Consider the following 6,881-nt stretch of genomic DNA (forward strand, 5'->3'; position numbering starts at 1 on the left):
TTAAAGTTCTTCAGGCAGAAAGAAAATTATTTAGGTCAGAAACCTTGATCTACGTAAAGAAAGGAACACCATCAAAGGCTAAACAAAGATAATACACAATTGTTTAAAATTCTTAATTGTTCTAAAGGAAAACTTGAAAATGGTAATTAACAGTATATTGCATGCTTGGACTTCCCAGCCTCCAGAACTGCAAGCTATTAGATATTTAAAAATATCTAATATGGATAAGTGAAATAAATGATAGTAATGTCACAAGAAATGGGAAAAAGAAATTGGGGATGCTGTATTATGAGGTACCTATACTAGATATGAAGTGGTATAGTAAGTATTATTTGAATGTGGGCTTAGGTTATTTTTAAGTGCATATTGTAAAAACTCGAAAACAACCACTAAAAAGGTTTTACTAGTATAAGTGATACTCCAAGATAAAAGATAAAATGGAATCATACAAAATAATTAAAACAAGAGAACGCAGATGGAGTGAAAAGAAACAAAAAACAAACGAAAACAAAAATAGTTATGAAGATGGTAGCTTTTCATCCAACTATATCCATAATCACTTTAAATATGATGTAAATACTCCAGTTAAAAGACAGAGATAATCAAGCTGAATTAAATTTTAAAAAGAAAAAAAACAAGACCTAACCATATTATAGAAACCACTTTAGACATAAAGGCCCAGGTAGAAAGTGAGGAGATGTACCACTAACATAAGGATAAATATATAGGTCAATGGAATAGAATTGAGAGTCCAGAAATAAACCCTCATATTTATGGTCAATCAGTTTTCAAAAAAAAAGTAAAACAATTCGGTGGGGAAAATTGGCTTTTTAATAAGTGGTACGTACTTGGGCAACTGGATATACACATGCTAAAGAATGATTTGGACCCCTACATCAAACCATACACAAAAAAAAACTGAAAATGGATCATAGGCCTAACCTCAAGAGCTAAATTATATAAAATTTCTAGAAGAATATATTGGAGAAATCTTTGTGACATCGGGTTAGGCACTGGTTGTCTGGATACAACACAAAATACACACACACACACACACACAGAAAAAATAGGTAAGTTGACTTCATCAAAATTTAAAACTTTTGTGCTTTAAAGGACATTATCAAAAAAGTAAAAAGACAACCCACAGAGTGTGAGAAAATATTTGAAAATCATATATCTGATAAGGGGCTGGTATTCAGAATATATAAATAAATCTTACAACTCAGCAACAAAACGATAAAAAGCTCAATCAAAAGTGGGCAAAGCATTTGAATAGACATTTCTTCAAAGAAGAAATACAAATGGCCAACAAAGGAAAAGACACTCAATATCATAAGTCACTAGGGAAATACAAATGAAAACTACAATGATTGTCACTTCACATCCACTAGGAGTACTGAAATTAAAAAGACAGACAATAACAAGTGCTTGTGAGGCCATGGATAAATTAGAATCCTCACACATTGCTGATCCTAATGTAAAATGGTACAGTCACTTTGGAAAACAGTCCTGCAGTTCCTCAAAATGTTAAACATGGAGTTATACGATCCAGCACTCGCACTTTGAAGTATAATGAAGGAGAAATAGAAACACATGCCTACACAAAAACTTGTACAAGACTATTCATAACAGCATTATTTTATTAATATTAGCCAAAAAGTGAAAACATGTCCATGAGCTGGTGAATAAATAAGATGTGGGTATGCATACAATGGAATATTATCCAGCAATAATAAAGAACGAAGTGGGCCAGGCACAGTGGCTCATGCCTATAATAACAGCACTTTGGGAGGCCGAGGTTGAGCCCAGGAGTTTGAGACCAGCCTGGGCAATATGGTGAAAACTTGTCTCTACAAAAATACACAAGCTAACTGGGCATGGTGACACATGCCTGTGGTCCCAGCTACTCAGGAGGCTGAAGCTGGAGGATCACCTGAGCCTGGGAGGCAGAGGCTGCAGTGAGCCAAGATCATGCCACTGCACTCCAGGCTAGGCGACAGAACAAGATCCTGTTTCAAAAAAAAAAAGGGAAGTGCTGAGACATGCTAACTAAAACCTGACCAGACTATCATTTGCCTGCGGTGACGCTTAGTAGAGATGGGGTTTCACCGTGGTCTCGATCTCCTGACCTCATGATCCGCCCACCTTGGCCTCCCAAAGTGCTGGGATTACAGGCGTGAGCCACCGCACCTGGCCCAAGTTTCTTTTGAAGTCTTATAGTGACTTCCATTGGAGACAATAGATGAGAAATGTTTCCTAATCAGATCTTTAAAAGGCACTAGACTCTTAATTAATCTCTTTAGGATTGGGAGGGCCTGGAAGAAAAAGATCTAGCTTTGCAAATAGAGATTCTTTACAGATGCACATTTTCCCCTACAAAGGACAGCTTTGCAGGGCCATTTCAAGAAACATGTTTTGGGATAAAATATTTTTATTTTCTTTCTTGCCTCATAATGTTATGCTAGAGTCAGTTTGGAAAGTAAGTCACGATATGTAGGGTTAAATAAACCCTATCTGATGAAAATTTATGGTTTGTAGGGTGTGACTCCCCAGACCTCTTAGATAGAAACTTGGGCAAGATAAAAAATCAAAGCTTAGTCCTCACCAGTCACAAAAGACTGCAGAGTGGATGATTTGATTTATATTAAATGTCTATAATAGGCAAATCCACAGAGACAGAGGCAGGTTAGCAGTTGCCTGGGGATGGGGTGGAGCAAGCGACAGCATGAATAAGGAATGGCTGTTCATGTGCAAGGGGTTTCTTCCTGGGGTGGTGAAGTGTTCTCAAATTAAATGTGGTGATAGCTTCACAACTCTATGAATATACTAAAGCCACTGAGATAGACACTGTAAAGGGGCAAATCTTATAGTGCGTGAAATACACCTCAGTAAAACTATGTTTAAAAGTGAGGGGTAACTATATTAATAAAACCATGGGTGTCCAATTTCTGACTTCCCTGGGCCACATTGGAAGAAGAATTGCCTTGAGCCACACATAAAATACACTAACACTAACAATAACTGAGGAGCTAAAAGAAAACTACACACACAAAAAAGTTTCATAATGTTTTAAGAATGTTTATGAATTTGTGTTGAGCCTCATTCAAAGCCATCCTGGGCTGGCCTCGAACTCCTGAGCTCAAGCAATCCTCCAGCCTCGTCCTCCCAAGCTGCTGGGATGACAGGTGTGAGCCACTATGTCTGGCCACCTGGACTTCTATGGAGTGCAGGACTCCATGGTAATGACCTGAACTTAGCATTTCATCAGACTTGGTGACGAAGCCAGGAGACAGGGCGAGCACTGGGCCCTGAGAGACAGCTCCCCATGGTGAGGGCAGAGCAGGAATGTACTCAGCAGGAGGGTGCATGCTGCAGGGAGCAGTGACTCTTGTCACTGTGAGGCTATGCCGGGAAAGCCTCTGCAAATCAGCCCCATGGAGCACCACACACCCTGGGGGAGAGATCCATGTTGTAAAACCAAAGGGTTGTATCCTCAAGGCCCAAATCTCACAGTGCTCCAGGAAGGCTGGCTAGTACAACCAAAATAATGGAATCAGTAGAGGCCCAGGTGGCTCTGATGGGAGACCAATTTTGGTGACAAAAAGAAAATAACATTTTAAAAAATATTTATAGATGTAGTGCATTTTTGTTAGGTGGATAAGTTGCATAGCGATGAAGCCTGGACTTTTAGTGTAACCATCACCCAAATAATGTAAATGGTACCCAATATGTACTTTTTCATCCCTCATCGCCCTTCCACCCTCCCAACTTGTGGAGTCTCCAGTGTCTATTATTCCACTCTGTATGTCCATGTGTGCACATTGTTTAGCTCCCACTTATAAGCGAGAATGTGGTATTTGACTCTCTCTGAGTTATTTTAGGTAGGATCATGGCCTCCAGTTCCATCCATGTTGGTGCAAAAGACATTTCATTCTTTTTTATGGCTGAGTAGTATTCCATGGTGTATGTATGCCACATTTTCTTTACCCAATCATCTGTTGATGGACACTTAGGTTAATTCCATGACTTTGTTGTTGTAAATAATGCTACAATAAACAAACGAGTGCAGATATCTTTGTAACATAATGATTTATTTTCCTTTGGGTAGATACCCAGTGGTGGGAGTGCTAGGTCAAATGGTAGCTCTAGTTTTAGTTCTTTAGGAAATCTCCATGCTGTTTTCCATGGAGGCTGTACCAATTTACATTCCCACCAATAGCGTATATGTTCCCTTTTCTCTGCATCCTCACCAACACCTGTTGCTTTTTGACTTTTTAATAATACATTGACCTAGGAAAAGAATTTATGACAAAGACCTCAAAAGCAATGCAAAGACAGGGTGCAGAGGCTCATGCCTGTAATCCCAGCACTTTGGGAGACAGAGGCGGGTGGATCACTTGAGGCCAGGAGTTCAAGACCAGCCTGGTCAACATGGTGAAACCTCATCTCTACTAAAAATATAAAAATTAGCTGGGCATGGTGGCACGCATCTGTAGTCCCAGCTACTTGGGAGGCTGAGGCATTGAGGTAAAATTTTTCGCTTGACCCCCTTCATGGGCAGGAACTGGAGTGGCTCATCTCACTCACCCTGCAGTCCACGGATGGCTGTGTTAACAACTCAGTGAAGGGTCAGGGTGACAGCCTCCTGCACTTGCCCTTTTTGACAACCAAGTTCTTGTTTGGTGTCCAGGAAGAATCAGGTCATAGGAACTATTTGACAGGTAGTATGTGAAGGATTTTATTGGGCAGTAAATGTGGCTGTCAGTGGGACGGGGAATTGGAAGGGGGATGGTGCAGGAAGGTGATCTTTCCCTGAAGCCACACTGTCTGAAGTTAGCTGTGTCTATCCATAGTCACCGACGCTCAGCCGCAAGTATCCCTGATACTCAGCAGCTTGCATCCCCGACCACTTGCATCAGCCACTTATGTTGTTCTTTCAGCTGAAGTCTTTTTATGGGCACAACATAGGGGTGTGGCAGGCCAAAAAGGCAATCATTTGGGCAGAAAAACGGGGTCAGCTGTTTTCATTTAGGGCTGAGGTTCCAGGCTTAAAGGTGGAGTTTAGCTGGGAACCCAGACCTTCAGGGTCAGCTGCTTTCACTCAGGGCCAAGGTTCCAGGCTTAAGCGTGGGGTTTAGCTGGGAACCTAGCCATTCTGTATCAGCAGGAGAATCACTTGAACCTAGGAGGCGGAGGCTGCAGTAAGCCAAGATGAAGCCACTGCACTCCAGCCTGGGCAACAGAACAAGACTCTTTCTCAAAAAAGAGCTCCTCCTGGAGGGAGGAGCTGCGGTGCTGGAACTCTGGAAACAACTCTTTCCGTGTGTATTAGCATCTGTGTATCAGGGCTGGTCCCAGCAGATCTGTCCTGTGACTCTCTTTCCCTTGTGGCCTCCCCTCCCTAGGAGGCAGATGGGGTTCCCAGCCAGCTCCTGGGCCCTCGTGTTCGCCTGTGCTGCCACGCTATCCTAACTGGTCAGGCCCGTGGTTTGAGCTCAAGCAGCCACATGCTCCCAGGGTTCTTGGATGTCGCTAAAACCCCTCACTTCTTTTACATCATTCAATTGGGCTGCATTCACAGACTGTTTCCCAATTTCTCCTCTAAACAGATATGAGTTTCTTATAATACCATTTCCAGAATGAGAGAGGCTCTCCCTTGGGCACTGACATGGAGGATCAACTTGCAAAGTTCTCCCAGATAAAGAGAAAAATGATGAAGTGATGAAAAAATGGGAGAGAAGATGACAGATATAAAAGTATAGAGACCAGAGATCAAAACCCAAGAACAGAGGGTGTTCCTGAGTAAGAAGCAAGAACCATCAGACTAGAACAAATAATCAAAGGCATCATTAAGAAAAACTGAAACTGCCGTTGCAAAATTATAACTGAAACAGTGGCAGAGATCTGAGCTAACCCACTCCATCTTGCTTCTAACCTCCAAGCTGTCCTTGCTCATTCCTGGGTATAGGCTGAGCTAACTTTTGGAGGAATTTAGTTTATAGTTTATTGTTTGAAACAAAGATAACAGCCCTTTGAAAACAAACCCCCTTCTTGCCTGGGGACTAGACTGCCACGTATTGCAGGACTAATAAATTAGTCAAAAAAATAGAAATTATGGTTTAAGAGTCATGCAGCTGGAGACAGATTCTGACCCTCCCCAAACTGCTCCTGGGGATAATATCACTATTGTAAAACCTAAGATCGGTGCTTAGGATATTTTGCAGTTCCTGCACTTGGTGAATCAGCTGGCACCACCCAGACTGATAACTGGCTCATCTGATCTTGTGGTAGGAACTGACTCAGTGCAAGAAGACATCTTCGACTTCCTATGATTTTATCTCTGACCCAACCAAGGAGCACTCCTAACTCATTGACCCCCACCACCAAATTATCCTTAAAAACTCTGACCCTGGAATACTTGAGGAGACTGATTTGAGAAATAATACCCCGAGACCATCCTGGCTAACACGGTGAAACCCCGTCTCTACTAAAAAAAAAATACAAAAAAAAAACTAGCCAGGCGAGGTGGCGGGCGCCTGTAGTCCCAGCTACTTGGGAGGCTGAGGCAGGAGAATGGCGTAAACCCGGGAGGCGGAGCTTGCAGTGAGCTGAGATCCAGCCACTGCACTCCAGCCTGGGCGACAGAGCGAGACTCCGTCTCAAAAAAAAAAAAAAAAAAGAGAAATAATAAAACTCGGGTCTCCCACACAGCCAGTTCTGCGTGAATTACTCTTTCCCTATCACAATTCCCCTATCATGATGAATCATCTCTGTCTAGGCAGTGAGCAAGGTGAACCCTGCTGGGCAGTTACAAAACTGTCTCAAGAATGAAAAGATTAAATCTGAATGTTTAAATTCAAAGAACTCTTTATGTTGCAGGA

This window comes from Mandrillus leucophaeus, unplaced genomic scaffold (genome assembly GCF_000951045.1).
Source record: "Mandrillus leucophaeus isolate KB7577 unplaced genomic scaffold, Mleu.le_1.0 Scaffold101, whole genome shotgun sequence".
In the NCBI taxonomy this organism is placed as follows: domain Eukaryota; kingdom Metazoa; phylum Chordata; class Mammalia; order Primates; family Cercopithecidae; genus Mandrillus; species Mandrillus leucophaeus.